The 16,784-nt window shown below is 35.4% G+C and overlaps 1 long non-coding RNA gene across 1 annotated transcript in view; it reads left to right on the forward strand.

Moving 5' to 3' along the window:
• The window catches only part of LOC137244200 (uncharacterized), a 79,211-nt gene extending 62,723 nt beyond the window's left edge, over nt 1–16,488 (forward strand). The window contains exons 2-3 of the long non-coding RNA XR_010950841.1: nt 16,117–16,264; nt 16,325–16,488. This is a non-coding gene — a long non-coding RNA (uncharacterized lncRNA). The remainder of the gene's footprint in view (nt 1–16,116; nt 16,265–16,324) is intronic.
• The last annotated feature ends 296 nt before the right edge of the window (nt 16,489–16,784 follow it).

Consider the following 16,784-nt stretch of genomic DNA (forward strand, 5'->3'; position numbering starts at 1 on the left):
TTAAAAGATGTTTATTCGAAAAGAAGATGTACTTTGACTCAATGTATATTTTAGATCAAAATTTCATGAATTGTATACACAAGAAATAAATAAAGTAACGTTAAGTTTTTAGATGATAAGAGATTTTTAAAAAATAATGGAATTAATACCTACGCTTGGGAAATGTTTGTACAAGAGAAAAAATCAAAATATGCTGATAAGAAACCTTAACTGTTCAACATTGCATATGTATATATATGCATGTGAGAATTTCACAAAACCGCAAATAAATATGAAGACTAAACATTGTTTATCTTCTTATTAGTTTGTAAGTTTGTGTACCTGCATTTAGACGCATAAGTTCTAGCCGATCTATAAGAAAAAGCTTCGAATTATTTGTTTTGTATTCTGACTGCAAGAAAAAAATAGCTTAGAAGTTCATCAGTGCAGCAGAAGATCGAGCTCAGATTTTAAAGGGGGGCTCCAAATTTTAAAGGGTCCATATTTCTAAAGTATATAAGTGTGGGCGAAATATAAAAATTCTATTTTATACCCAACTATGCTTCACCTGTCTGTGCTTAACGTATAAAAAGCCTACCTTTACAAAGATATTTGTTTATTAATTTTCATAATGTTTGCGACAGTAGATGTTCAAGGCTTTAAAGCATACGTTAATAGATTTATTGTAAAGGAAATAGCTATGGTCCTCAACAATAAAGAATTCCATTGTTTCCACATAAAAGCTCCATTTGAATTTTCGGATCTGAGTAAGGATAATCAACGACAAGCTAATTGGTTAATATTACACCACCATAATTTATTAGTTTTAAATCTGTAAAAAACTATTTGATGTCAACATTGAAGAACATAAAAGTTTATATTAAGGGGCAAGAAAAAAGTGTATGGATAGCAGAGTTCCTCCAAAAGCCGGTGTTTAACATTGAAGAGGAGAGTACAGGATGTGATGGAATGAATCTCTTTAGATTATATAGTTTACACCCAGATGTTGTGCGTTGTCAATATCATTTCCATACTGATTGTAATGTGAAAATCAACCAACGACAAATTCGTTGTGCTTTAAAATCAGCATATATTTTGTTCAAATACATATCGGCTAGTAATTTAAATTTATAATGAAATAAAATAGAATTAGAAATCTTAACTTTAGTGTTTTTTTTTATTATAAAAGGGTGAGAATAAGAAGAAGAAGAAAAAGAAAAGTAAGTATATAAATACATTTTTTTCCAATATCAACCTAATTTTAAATTGACGTAAACAAAGGGATATATCACAATGAAATTTAAATTTTATATCTCATTATTATTATTTGTTTTAAAAACTACTTACGGAGCACCATTTTGAGAAAACCTAGATAGTAATGCGCTTGCGATAAACCAAAACTCGAAAAGTATTCAATTTAATTTAACATTACCCAATAGTAATGATATTTTATCAATCAATATTTCATTATTATTACTAATGACGAAGAAGAAATTGAAGTGTTGTTAACGATACCATTATTTTCACCATCCACAACAATCGCACCATCGTCTAAAGATAATTTTTCAACGGAAGGGAAGCCTATGAGAACTTTTACTATAGATGAAGCTATAGAAGCATTTCGTAGAGAGCTCATTGAAAAGGAATCTGATATTGGAGGAATCATTGAGGCACATTTTAAATTGGAATATGATAATTTTGATCTACCAATTCGTTGTACTTATGATAGTAGATACGTGGAAAAAATGTTTAGTATAAAGTGCTTTGAATATCGCGAAATTGAAACTGAACGAATTCTTAGTAATGGTGATATTGAAAATATTATAGCCCAGGATACTTCATTTAAAAGACCACATATAGAAATAATTGATGTAAAAAACTATAGACAAACATATTGTAATTACTTGCACATCCTCTTATTTGCAATTCTCTGTTAAGTTCGAATCACTAAACTGTTGAATAAATAACTCCAATTTGTAATAATGCAAAATGGCCTTTATTAAAGTACTTCACAATAACACTCAAACTGTGCAACGAATAGCTTGCGTAATAACCAAACTGATTGATAGCTCAAATGAGACTACTATTCAAAATAATACTGCTCTTGCTCGCTAGATAGCGTCTTAGTCGAAACTGCTTGACAACTCAAATCAAACTGAATTCCAGCGCCTCTACATTTGCTGCCTTTTATACTCTCTGTTCGCATCTTCTAGGCGCTTCCAAAATCTACTAGTCCATCAGCTCTCAAACTTCTCAGTGTAACTACAATTGTATAATTTGTATAGCTTCTCTCACACCCCATGCGCTTGTATGTGTGAGCGACACTGCCACAATTATAATTGCCTACATCTAGGAGCATCTCAATAAGATGTCTGCATGTGTTTGGGCATCTCATCTCCGCTGCGTGTATGTACATATGTGTAGACATAACGACTGAATTATTGATGTGAATTCACGTCACTGCTTAGCATCGGCTTATAGACGATAGATCGCTCAGTGCTGCTAACATTCATTACACTGCCCTCCACCTAAGTCTGATCGTCCCGATCAGACAAATCTCTCGATCTATACGCTGCCAGCCTTTCCAAATGAACCACTCTTCTAATCCGTGGTTTCCCTGTGGTTTGTATGCAATATATGGTATCGCTGATCTTCTTCACAACTTTCTACGGGCCTTCCCAACTGCACCGAATCTTGGATGGAACACCTTTCCGCCGGTAAGGGTTGTATAGCAGTACCAAATCTCCCTCCCGGAAACCTTCCAAATTATTTCCCTTGTCGTACCTGTGTTTCATCTTACTACTCATTATCCTGGATCGTTCCCTCGCACTCTGTTGCTCGGCCAATGAACTACTTCGTAGAGCTTGCGCTTGATGGATTGGCTTCGCATAATCAGTATCGTTCCCACGTTTCACAACAGTAGTGCGCTCCGGCTTGAAACTACCCTCGCATTCTTTCTCGGAAATTCGTTGCTTCGTTTTCCTGCGTCTTTTAGGTTTTGTCAATGAAGGTGTTTCACTCGCAGGTACTTTTGATTTTGCTTTATTTGGCCCATTCGACCTATTAACCTTTACCTTCCGTGGTTTTTGTCGAGTCTTCTCCACCAGTACTCGATTACTACTGAACCCTTTCTCCAACTTGAAGTTAAGTGGTATATCCTGGTTCTCATAACGCATCACCCTTCTCTGCATATCGATCTTGATGTCATGGTCAACCAAGAAGTCCACTCCCAATATGACTTCTTCAACGATCTTCGCCACAACGAATTTGTGTAGAACCGTGACCTTTCCAATCAACACTTCACATATCACTTCTCCCTGAACTTGGTTACACTCGCCAGTGACCGTACGCAACTTTGCTCCAGGTAACGGGTTTATTCTCCTGTTGACCAAGTCAGATCGGATCAAGGAATGCGATGCGCCCGTATCTACAGTAAGTACACATTCTTTACCATCTACATTCCCTCTGACGGTAAGACTGCTCGATTTTCTACCAATTTGCAACACATGGCATTCAAAGCTGGATCTAGCTCTCGATCTCTACCTCTCACTCGCTCTTGCTCATCTCCTCCAGCTTTGCGTTTACGGCCACCCACATTGTTGGAACTATTAGGACCAAGATCGCAATGACGTGCAATGTGACCGGACTTCACGCATTTGATAACTTTTTCACTCCGCTTTTGCGATCCTATCAGCGCCTCCAATATTGCGTCTACCCACTCTGGCCTTTCTACATCCACACGGCGTGCTTTGTAAACTGGCTTACACAGAAGCAATGCTGTTTCTTGAGTCAGTGCATGGGATACCGTTTCTGCGAATGTAGGTTTTGGGTTTGCATATGTCGCTCGCTTCGTTTCTACGTCACGTATGCCATTTATAAAGCTCTGAATCTTTACCCTTTCAGTGTATTCCACGGGTGCGTCTGCATTTGCTAAATGTGCTAGCCTTTCAATATCCGACGCAAACTCTTGCAATGTTGCACCAGGTCTCTGGAAGCGGTTCAGCAACTCCATTTGGTATATCTGTCTCCTATGCTCAGTTCCGTATCGTCTCTCTAGAGCGCCCATCAATGCTACATAACAGTTCCGTTCGCCCTCTGGAATGGTTTGTAAAATCTCAGCTGCAGGCCCTTTCAACGCCATGAACAGTACAGCAACTTTATCTTCAGCATTCCAGTTGTTCACTGTTGCGGTCTTCTCAAATTGTAGCTTAAAGACCTGGAAAGGAACAGAACCATCAAAGGATGGTGTTTTTACCTTTGGATTACTCGTTGAAACTGCTGGGCGATTTAGTTGCAACTGCTCGGTACGTCCTCTCAAAGCATCCACCTCGGCCTCGATTTTATCTTGTCGACCACTGAAGCCTTCATGAAACTGGATTAGTTTTTCTTCCATATGCGCTTCCAGTTTAGATGATATACGGACTTCCTGCTCTTCTAGTTGTGTGGAGATCTGAGATGATATCTGTGCTGAAATTTGTGCTGAAATTTCCGAAATACGCGTTTCTTGTGCTTCAAACTTTGATGTTATACGTGTCTCTTGGGACTCCATCTGTGATGACAGTTGAGATGTTATTTCTGTCTTTTGCGATTCCAGTTGAGAAGCCACTATCGATGTTTGAGCAGATATTGCAGCCAAAATCATGTTCAAGTCTGTGCTCGTAACTGTCTGCGATGTTTCGTTTTTCTCTTTAATTTTTGTTGTTGTCTCGTCTCCATCAGGATAAAAGACATACTCGTCCACATCAATTCCTTCTGCTTCCATTGCCTCTCGTAGCCGTGCCTGAAGTTCGAGTTTAACGCCGCTTGTATTCAATCCACGGCTCTCCAACTCCTTCTTCAGTTGCTGGATCTTCAATTCCATGAACTTTGCCATATCCTTGTTGTCCTCAGGAATTTATTCAACTATTCTTCTTCTGACAACAATTGTAACGAATTTACTTGCAAATCCTCTTACTTGCAATCCTCTGCTAAGTTCGAATCACTAAACTGTTGAATAAATAACTCCAATTTGTAATAATGCAAAATGGCCTTTATTAAAGTACTTCACAATAACACTCAAACTGTGCAACGAATAGCTTGCTTAATAACCAAACTGATTGATAGCTCAAATGAAACTCTACTATTCAAAATAATACTGCTCTTGCTCGCTAGATAGCGGCTTAGTCGAAACTGCTTGACAACTCAAATCAAACTGAATTCCAGCGCCTCTACATCTGCTGCCTTTTATACTCTCTGTTCGCATCTTCTAGGCGCTTCCAGAATCTACTAGTCCATCAGCTCTCAAACTTCTCAGTGTAACTACAATTGTATAATTTGTATAGCTTCTCTCACACCCCATGCGCTTGTATGTGTGAGCGACCCTTCCACAATTATAATTGCCTACATTTAGGAGCATCTCAATAAGATGTCTGCATGTGTTTGGGCATCTCATCTCCGCTGGGTATATGTACATATGTGTAGACATAATGATTGAATTATTGATGTGAATTCACGTCACTGCTTAGCATCGGCTTATAGACGATAGCATCGCTCAGTGCTGCTAACATTCGTTACAATATAATATGATCATTGTATAATGTGACTCACACGTATATAGACAAAAATAAAAAAACCGATATGAAATTAGCTAATTTATTAAAAATTTTACTTATTTACCTGTTTCACTTAAGTTATGAAATAAGTTATCCCTATAATCAATTTACGAATCAAGAACAAAATATAAACAGCTTTAGAAATTTTGAAAATGTAAACAGACTAGTTTGGAATAGAATATTCCAAACACTTCATTACGCTTAAAAATAAATGTAACAATTCAATTGTTAGATCAGAGTTTTCCTGAGCTCAACCCCTCATTATTAAAAACAACATCAACAACAACAACAACGCAGAGCCCTGGGGGATTCTTTATAACAACGATCCGCGATCAAAAGAGTGAGTCACATCGTGTGAAAAAAAAAGTGAATACACCATTCTAGAGGCTATTTACAATTTTAAAGAATTACTAGTTGAAAAGGAAAAGAGAATAGGAGGCATTCTTGAAAGCCCAGAGGTTTTTTATAGACATTTCAATTTAGTTTACGATAATTGTGAAATACGAATTAAATGCTCTTATTACACCAATTATATACAGCGTACATTAAATATCTATTGCTTTGAATTTCCGGAAGACAATAAGGAGATATTACATAAACGAGAAACATTATATGAGCACACTTCGTACGATATAAATCCAACAATAATTCATGTTGATCGTTATTATCAAACATTGCATATGAAGGTTCAGTAATCACAAACATGACACCGTCATCGTCAGCAGCAGTAGACATATTTAATTTTCTGAAACAATTTAAACGTATTTTACCTGAAGAGCAGAGGAAAAGGCTTTTCGAAATTTATTCAAAAATTGAGTATAGAGATAAATTAAGTAAAATCAATTCGGTGAACACTAGGAAAAATGTGTTTGGTCGAATTCTAATAGCATAGATGGCCCAGACACTTACAATTGCTCACACCTAGAGCGTTTGGATGAGGAAGCCTACAAAATTATGAACACTTACACAAAATATTTATAAATCAGCTCTAAGCGAATTGTACGAGAAAATCATATTGATACTTATGCTTATAGTCATTTCGAAACCTTATAGTAGTACTTTACTGTAATACATTTAAGAAAAAAATAATAAACAATTTATATTTTATATAATTTATTTTTATTAAACAAAAATTTTAAACATAATTTACTGTGTTGTATTTTTCTTTCTGCTCATAATTGTAATGTATTGGTCACTCCAGATAATTAATCAGCTCAATCGGTGGCTGTAAATTTCCAAAACTATCAAAATATTCTTTTTAGTTTTTCTTAATACTTTCATGATCTTATCAAGATTTGCTAATACAGTCATATGATTATTTGACATGATTTTAAACGAGCGATCGAAAAAATCTGTTATCTATCAGATGTGTATCTGATAAGTCTGTTACCTATCAGTTGTGTATCTGATAAGAATCTGGTTTGATATCATGTTTTACTTATTGTGAACTGTTATATATTAAACTTGACTCGGGGTTTGCTAACAAGGTCACTGTAACCTTTAATAATGTTACCGGTAATTTCCTTGTACATATTTGTTGTGAAGATCTCTTCTAATAATTGTTTTTGTTTTTATCGGCCTATTGATAAATCATTCAAGGTTCGAATCGAGCTCAAGGCCAGAACAATAATTTTTTTCTAATGATAATTATTGTTATTTTTTAATTTTTATAAATTTGAAAAATTGTATTTTGTTTTTGGAATAGTAAGTAGAAAATTTTTCAGACAACCTGCCATAGCTGCGCAGATAGATCCATTTCGAAGGGTGCTAAGCCTTCATCATCAGTACGCTTTAGGCATGCTGCGCTAACCATTTAACCAAATTTGCCAGTCAAACAAACCACCGCTGTATAGCTAAATGGTTAGCGCAGCATGCCTAAAGCGTACTGATGATGAAGGCTTAGCACCCTTCGAAATGGATCTATCTGCGCAGCTATGGCAGGTTGTCTGAAAAATTTTCTACTTACTATTCCAAAAACAAAATACAATTTTTCAAATTTAGAAAAATTAAAAAATAACAATAATTATCATTAGAAAAAAATTATTTTTCTGGCCTTGAGCTCGATTCGAACCTTGAATGATCTCTTCTAATTGAAAAAATCTGTTATCTATCAGCTGTGTATCTGATAAGAATTTGCTAAATCTGTTACCTATCAGTTGTGTATCTGATAAGAATCTGATCTGATATCAATTTGACTTATTTTGAACTGTTATATATTAAACTTGTCTCGGGGTTTGCTAACAAGGTCACTGTGACCTTTAATCAGGCATGCTTAACGAACGAAACGATATCATTTCGTTACGATAATCAACGTTAATAAACGAAACGAAGTCACTTCGTTTCGTTTATTAACGTTAAGATCGTCAAACTAACGTTAATTTGGCGTTCTTAACGTTAATAAACGAAACGAAATGACTTCGTTTCGTTTATTAACGTTGATTATCGTAACGAAATGATATCGTTTCGTTTTAAGCATGCCTGCCTTTAATAATGTTACCAGTAATTTCTTTGTACATATTTGTTGTGAAGATCTCTTCTAATTATGAATCGATTTTGTTTTTGCAGATGGTAGGTTTTTATGTGTATATTAATCCACAAGTTGATTAAGTACCCTGCAAAAAATCGTGCGATTAATTCCTAAAGAGATTGATCCCCGATGGATCTCTTCTGTCTACAGTTGGGCATAATTGATCCCCTTTAGTCCCTTTTGGGTACAGTTGGGATTAGTCAGCTGTATGCCCTTTTTAAGACAGGAATTGAATTATTTAAGAAAAATTTAGAGCCCTATACCGAACCTAAATTACTATGACTTAACGACTACGCCCAAGTTATGGTTAAATTTTCGGATAATGCTTTTCAATCCTTTTTGAAAAGTTTCTCAGCTAGAAATTCATCTACCTAAGCATATGCGTTCGGAGTCGGGTAAAAACCTTTAGGATAACCAATCAATGGGAACAATTAAAAACAGCACATGGGAACAAGAAAAAACACCATTATTATTATTTTGGAAGTATATACAGGATCATATATATTTCACGTTCTTGTAAATTTGTACATAATTGTAGATAATAAACACCACCCTCTATACTGCTAACTACTTCATTTTTCTACAAACCATATTTTGAATTTTGGCATTTTTTAATAACTGTGGAATCATTTCACCTCAATCATCCCGGGTAGTACACATCATCCAAAGAAATATTTGTACCCACAAAAATATAAAAGAATAACAAGCATTTATTTATTCTTTGGGTGCTGCAATATCCAATTCGCTTTCTGCATGTTTCCTTGCTTACATTTTTTCTCCTACCGCCTGAAGTCGTTTATTCATATCCTCAAGTGATACGAATAAATTATTAGGGGACTCATGATAGCATATAAACTTATAAGGTGTAAAATTATATCCATTTACACACGCGGTTATATGAACGCACCTAGTAATACTCTTGATAAACTTGATTGTTTTTCAGCTGTATTATTTCCAAAAAAATTTTTTTGATTGTTATACAAATTAAAAAATACCAAGATTAAGTGAAAAATCAAAACTAAAACGCCTTTACTTGCTGATGTTGGAGATTTTTGATGAAAATGCCGTCTGTAATGTCTGCAAGGTTGCATTCCTTTGAGTTTACCGTGTTTACACAATAGGGGGACTCATGTAACCTTATAAATGCCTTATAAAGTGTGTAAACGTATAAATTTATCTAGTGCGTAAACGAGCTGTCAAATTTTGTATGAAAAATCATTTACACAATTTGGATAAATTTACGCGCACATTTCATTGTGTAAACACGGTAAACTCAAAGGAATGCGACCTTGCAGACATTACAGCAGGCATTTTCATCAGAAATCTTCAACATCAGCAAGTAAAAGCGTTTTAGTTTTGATATTTCACTTAATCTTGGCATTTTTTAATTTGTATAACAATCAAAAAAATTTAATTTGGCAATAATGCCGCTGATAAACAATCAAGTTTATCAAGAGTATTACTAGGTGCGTTCATATAACAGCGTGTGTAAATGGATATAATTTTACACCTTATAAGTTTATATGCTTTCATGAGTCCCCCTAATGAAATGTGCGCGTAAATTTATACAAATTGTGTAAATGATTAAACTAGATAAATTTATACGTTTACACACTTTATAAGGCATTTATACGGTTACATGAGTCCCCCTATTTTATATTTTTAATTTTGTATTATCTTCTGCATGTTATTTTAGCTTTTCAGTACATTCACCCGGTATACTGAAAAATATTCAGCACTGATCAAACTCCATGTAAATCTGGAGCTATAGCACTCAGATTTACCTCTTTAGACCGCACTTGCTGGGTTTCCTCTAAAAAAATTTTGATCTAAATATTTTTCCAGCTCAGGAGCACGTGAAATAGTTTTAGTGATTTGTTCTCGGTTGTCAATAACTCCAATTTACATACTACTGACTGTTAGGAAGGAGTCAACAATTGTTTCTGGTAGAGTACCTGCAGATTTATTGAACTCAGCGGTGTAAGTTGCAGTGGCTGTAGTGCCACCTTTGCAAAGTGGGCCCAATGTTTCAAGTTATGTCTTGATGAAGTAAACGAAGAGAATATATAATAAACATTGCAAATAAAATGATGTCAACTACACCGACGTACACTAATGTTCAATGTTTTCATGCACGGAAAAGATATAACAGCTGTTTTTTGTTGTCAAGAGCTGCAAAACTAACGATGGCACTATCGATAGTTTAATTTTAAGAAAACAATCGATTTTTTCAGTCGAATGTTGGGAGTGGTATTAAACACCACAAATCACACACACAGATTGCGCATTGCACATGTAAACAAAAGATCAGCTGTTTTTTATGGGCAATTTTTTTACGTCATTTTCCTTTAGCTCTTGTTTTTTCTTTCTTTCTTTCATTCGATCAAGCAGTCAAGTGTGACGTAATGCGCAGAACGAAGCAACTTTGAAGTCGTGAATGCGCAATCTTCTGTGTTTGATTTGTGATCAAACACAAATCACCTACCCAGATTGCGCTTTCACGAGTTCAAAATTGCTTCGTTCTGCGAAACTACGTCACAGTAGACCCGCGAGCGAACAGCTGATATGCTGTTCTATAGTTTTTCATACGAACTACAAGATGTTTTTGTGTAAATTTTCTTTTATTTTAATGAATAATTGTTTAATTAAAATGTTTTCAACCGTAAATGTATCGTTCTTATCGGTCAACTCTAATTTTAACATATGTAAACACTGTTTGCCAAACGTTTTGTGTATTTTTGGGAACACAAAAAGCAAGCGCTACAAGTTGCGAAAAAAACATTAAAAAGGCCGTGAATTGTTAAGGATAACGAGCTATTACATGCCGTAGGATTTGAAAAAGGGTAGGTAATTTTCTCAAATTTAAGTTTTCCAAACATTTAATGATTTTCTTATATCCAAAGTTATAGCACGCTTCCGACCAGAATTAAAGCTTTTAGTTTGCAGTGTAACTTTGGATGCTGCTAAATTTTCAAAACTCTTTGATGATGCGCCTATATTTCGTATACAAGATGAAATTGAAACATGCCAAGAAGTTTTAAGAGATCGAGTTAAGCGTTTGGGCTCCAAAGATACGTGAACTTCCCATCATATCAGTGTATGCAAATCTACCAAGTGATATGCAAGCAAACATTTTCGAACCTCCACCACCCAATGTTAGGAAAGTTGTGCTGGCTACAAATATCGCCGAAACTTAACTCTAGAACAATTATACACTTTGGGTGCGCTCAATCACTATGGTGAACTAACAAAATTGGGTAGACGTATGGCCGAATTTCCATGATGGGTAAAATGTGTTGGTTAGTGAGAAATAGTTTGGAAAAATTCCATTCCGAATTTGAAATGTAACTAATCAATGCGTAAAAATTAGTTTGATTTCATAATCGGAATTCCATACATTGTAAACAGGATTATTAAATTTGAATTCCGTAATTTTAGGTACAAATGTTCTAAAAGCAGAGGTAATGTCACTAAAGAAAGAAGTTGATAGATGTGAAAATGTGGCAGTTTCCACTGATCTAATTTTAAGCGGCATACCTAATGTTGTTAATGAGAAGTGTGTGGAGATCTTCGCTAACATCTGTAAAGCTGTACACACTGAGGTGCCTGCTGTTAGAGAAGTTTTCTGATGGTGTAAAAAAAGCTTTAGTTTCTTGTGTTTATAACCCGTCTAAATGTTTCACGTTAGATTGTTTTTTTACTGCCCTGTCCGTGTATATAATTGATTATGAATGTTACGTCATTAGCGGTGATTTCAATGTTAATTTACTTGTAAATGACTCCTATAGTAAAAAACTGTGTGATCAAGTTTCAACAGCTGGTTTAGTCATAGTAAATGACACAATGCCTACGAGGTACGCTAACAACTCCAATCCCAGCTTATTAGACTATTTTATGATATCTGACTTGACATATATTCTTAAATTTGACCAGCTTTGTTTTGTATCAGACCATGACCTAATTTTTTGTACTGTTAACGTTGGGTTTAATCGTCCTGAGCCATATGTTTATGTATATCGTGATTTCCGTTCTGTGTTGCTCAGCGATTGTTCCTGTATTCCTTGGTACGATTGTTGGTATTTAGATACGGTAGATAAGAAACTTGAACATCTTACCCAAAACATAAATGTCATATTTGATCGTCATGTCCCTACACGTACTGTCCATGTTTTAAATAAATCTTGTCCTTGGTTTAGTAGAAGAGTTATTTGTGCAATAAAAAAGCGCAATAAGCTGCACGCCAAATGGAGAAGGTCCCGAAATGATGCTTCATGGGCTTTGTACAAAGCTGCTCGCAACGAAGCGACTGCCGTAATTAGGCAGTCCAAATAGAATTTCTTTCATAGCAAATTGGATCCTTCTCTGCCATCAAAAGCGCTTTGGCGTAACCTTAAAACCCTAAAGGTCCATGGGAGAAATAAGGTGGAATGCTGTATTGACCCTGACATACTAAATAATTTTTTCATCGGTTCCAGCAACAACTCCAGCTCTGTCTCTCCTGAGAGGATGCCTGAACTTGTCAATACTTTTATTAATACGTTTGAGTTTAAGTGTGTTAGTGAGTGTGACGTAATAAAGTCTATCTTGTCTATAAAATCGTGTGCCGTGGGTAATGATGGGGTTTCGTTAAAATTCGTAAAAATTGTTCTTCCTTTTATTGTAAATCCTCTGACCCACATCATTAACCACTGTTTTAGAAGTGGTTGTTTTCCTTCTGCTTGGAAGAAAGCAATAGTTGTGCCTGTGCCTAAGAAACCGCTTGCTGCGCATCCTTCGGACTTCAGACCGATTAGTATCGTACCATCGTTCTCAAAAGTGTGTGAATCTTTAATGGCTGAACAAATATCTAATTTTGTTAGAGAAAACAACTTGCTCTCACCTCTACAGTCTGGCTTTAAGTCTAAACACAGTTGTGCCACTGCTATGGTAAAAATCATGGATGACATCAGAGGGCCATTTGATAATGGCGACCTAACCATTCTTTGCATGTTGGATTTCTCTAAGGCATTCGATTCGGTCAGCCACGAGCTATTGTGCTGGAAACTCCGTCACTTCTTTGCCTTTTCTGATAGTTCCATTAAAGTCATGGCTAGTTACCTCCAAGGTAGGGAACAAAAGGTCAGAGGAGAGAAAGCTTCGCCAGAATTTAAATCCATTAAAGCAGGTGTTCCTCAGGGATCAATTCTTGGTCCTCTATTATTTAGTATGTTTGTCAATGATGTGTTTTCCGTGTGTAAGTATGTTTACGTCCACGCATATGCTGATGATATTCAGTTGTACCTTTCTAATCGTGTTGGCCTCGTTGAAGACTTATGCTTCAAAGTAAACTGTGATCTGTCTGCTGTTTTCTGTTGGGCTAAAAACAATGCTTTATGTCTTAACGCTGCAAAATCGTACGTTATGCCGATATCCAAAAATGAAATCGACCCTGAAAGTATTCCATCTTAAAAGATTGGCTCGCAGGCACTTAGTACCACTGACAAAGTTAAAAATTTTGGCTTTGTATTAAATAACAAATTAACTTCTTTCGACCACGTTAATAAAGTAGTCCGCAATGTTTATGTTATACTGCGGACCTTACGCATATCGGCACCGTTCACACCACAGGAAACTCGTCGCAAGCTTGCAATGCAGCTAATTGTACCCTAATTCACATACTTTGAACTTGTGTATACTAAACTTGACTCGGAGTCCGCCAACAAGATCAATGTAACCTTCAATAATGTTACCAGGTACGTGTATGGGGTAGGTCGATACGATCACATATCACCCTGGAGGGATAAAATCTGGGATGCAACATCCTTAATTACTTGGCTGCCAGAAACTGCATGTTCATGTTTAAACTATTAGAATGTAAGCTCCCCAAGTATCTTTATGACAAACTGCATTTTACCAGGTCTCAAAGAAACCGTAAATTGGTGGTTCCGATGTTCAAATACTTAGCGTCTAGCAGATTGTTTTTTATTAGCGCTGTTAGACTTTGGAACGCTATTCCCGAATCAATTAAAGTAGGGCTGAATAATAGAAACTTCAAAAGCATTATATTGAAATACTTCGCAGATGTTGATATTTCTTCTATATTTTGACTAAAATACTATTTCTAAAATAATCTTTATGTCATCTAATTTCCTTGCTTCTCCTTTCATTGTTTTCTGTACCTCTGCTATTCATGTGTCTCGATTAATTTGTAATAGTTATAAGATTAATTTAAGTAAGTGCATATATTAAACGCATACTTTTATGTCAGTAGGTAAATTTTAGTTTTCTTTAAATTTTTATATTGTGAACTTCCCATTTACATAAAATGTATTAGCATAAGTTTTTAATGTCAGTTGATGTACATATAAAAGACTTAAGTTCTTAGTTGTACAAATTTGTTAAATAAATGAAAATGAAAAATGAAATGAAATGTTCCGAAGAATTGGTATCAATTGCTGCAATGCTTTCTGTGAATAGCGCAACATTCTATCGTCTAAAAGATAAAATCATACATGCCGATACAGCTCGTAAGAACTTCAATCATATGCACGGCGATCATTTGAGTTTGTTGCAAGTCTATAATCAATGGCTTGATACAAGTAGCTATACACTTTCGTCATGGCGGAACTATGCAGGTGGTGAAAGAATTTCGGCTAATTGGCTCTTTTTTTAGCTTCTTCACCAATCCATTTACCCAACTAAACTAGGTTACTTCGTGTTGTTCTTTCTAGGCAATTCGCAAATTTAGTTAGCGTTTTATTTCCACTAGCTTGCAAAAAAAAAAAAACGCTAATCGAAATTAATTCAGTTCTTACAGGATTATTGAGTCACACTATTAATGATAGTTTTTATACTCAGTTGAGCAGAGCTCACAGAGTATATTAACTTTGATTGGATACCGGTTGTTATAAAGGTATAAAGGAATCGAGATAGATATAGACTTCCATATATCAAAATCATCAGTATCGAATAAAAATTTGTTTGAGTCATGTCCGTCCGTCCGTCCGTCCGTCCGTTAACACGATAACTTGAGTAAATTTTGAGGTATCTTGATGAAATTTGGTATATAGGTTCCTGGGCACTCATCTCAGATCACTATTTAAAATGAACGATATCGGACTATGACTACGCCCGCTTTTTCGATATGGAAAATTTCGAAAAATGAAAAAAATGCCATAATTCTATACCAAATACGAAAAAAGGGATGAAACATGGTAATTGGATTGGTTTATTGACGCAAAATATAACTTTAGAAAAAAACTTTGTAAAATGGGTGTGACACCATATTTAGTAGAAGAAAATGAAAAAGTTCTGCAAGGGCGAAATCAAAAGCCCTTGGAATCTTGGCAGGAATACTGTTCGTGGTATTACATATATAAATAAATTAGCGGTACCCCACAGATGATGGTCTGGGTCACCCTGGTCCACATTTTGGTCGATATTTCGAAAACGCCTTCATATATAAAACTACCATCACTCCCTTTTAAAACCCTCATTAATACCTTTAATTTGATACCCATATCGTACAAACGCTTTACTTATAGAGTCACCCCTGGTACACCTTTATGGCGATATCCGTAAATGGCGTCCACCTATAGAACTATGCCCCACTCCCTCTTAGAATACTCTTTAATATCTTCCATTTGATACATATGTCATACAAACACATTCCAGGTTTACCCTAGCTTCATTTTCCTACATGGGGATTTTCCCATATTTTGTCTCCATAGCTCTCAACTGAGTATGTAATGCTCGGTTACACCCGAACTTAGCCTTCCTTACTTGTTAATTTATTATCGAAGCCACCTAATGCGGGTCCGAAGCTGTGTGCTGCAACCATTGTTAAATATTGACAGGCAACTACAATCAATTGATAGGAAATTAGAAAAATTGGATGCAGTTAGTTCGCCAGGAAGTAAAAAATACACCTGTCGTAAAGTGTTTTCCACTTTGTAACGTACATGAGATGGAGCAATTGGACGTAAAAATACATCGACAAACTATTAAATACTTTTTAAACACTTTTTGTTTATTTTACAGGAATCTACGATTACATCAATATTGTGCAACAATACGAAAAATTTACCACTAATTATAAAAACAGACGTGATAATTACTTTGAATTTGGACGGGACTCATGGCAAGATTGGGCTGAAACAGTTCCAAAATTTGTATAGCGCATTGGCAGGTATTTATAACCCCTTATATAAATACATTGTTTTTTGAATTTAAACTTTTAAATTTTTAGGAGCTGTTTCTACAATTCCTTTTAAGGGATCAACCCCCGAGGATATGCTCCGAAAAGGATTGCAATTTGCCAAATCAAAACATTTTAAGAAACTTCATCGACAAAAAAAAACAGGGGTCACAATCATAACAATGCCTTTGTACAACAATATGTCAGTTGATCGAAATCAATCAGCTCTATTCTTGAATCCATCGTAGAAAATCTACGAATACAACCCTCCGTTACGAATTCGAAGAATTTACTATCACTGAACTCATGTGAAACCGAAAAAAGTGCTGCCAACATATAATGTAAAATTTTGGTTATTCGAAGTCAGCTGAGCGATTGTAAATAAAAAATTTCAATTTAAATTTTAGTTTAAAATTGCATTATATCATTTAAAAAAAAAGTTTAGTGCTTAAAATGGATTCCATATCATTTGCAGCTTTATTAGAAGAAAATGAGCAAGAAAGGCGTGATT

Source organism: Eurosta solidaginis, chromosome 3 (genome assembly GCF_040869045.1).
Source record: "Eurosta solidaginis isolate ZX-2024a chromosome 3, ASM4086904v1, whole genome shotgun sequence".
Lineage (NCBI taxonomy): Eukaryota > Metazoa > Arthropoda > Insecta > Diptera > Tephritidae > Eurosta > Eurosta solidaginis.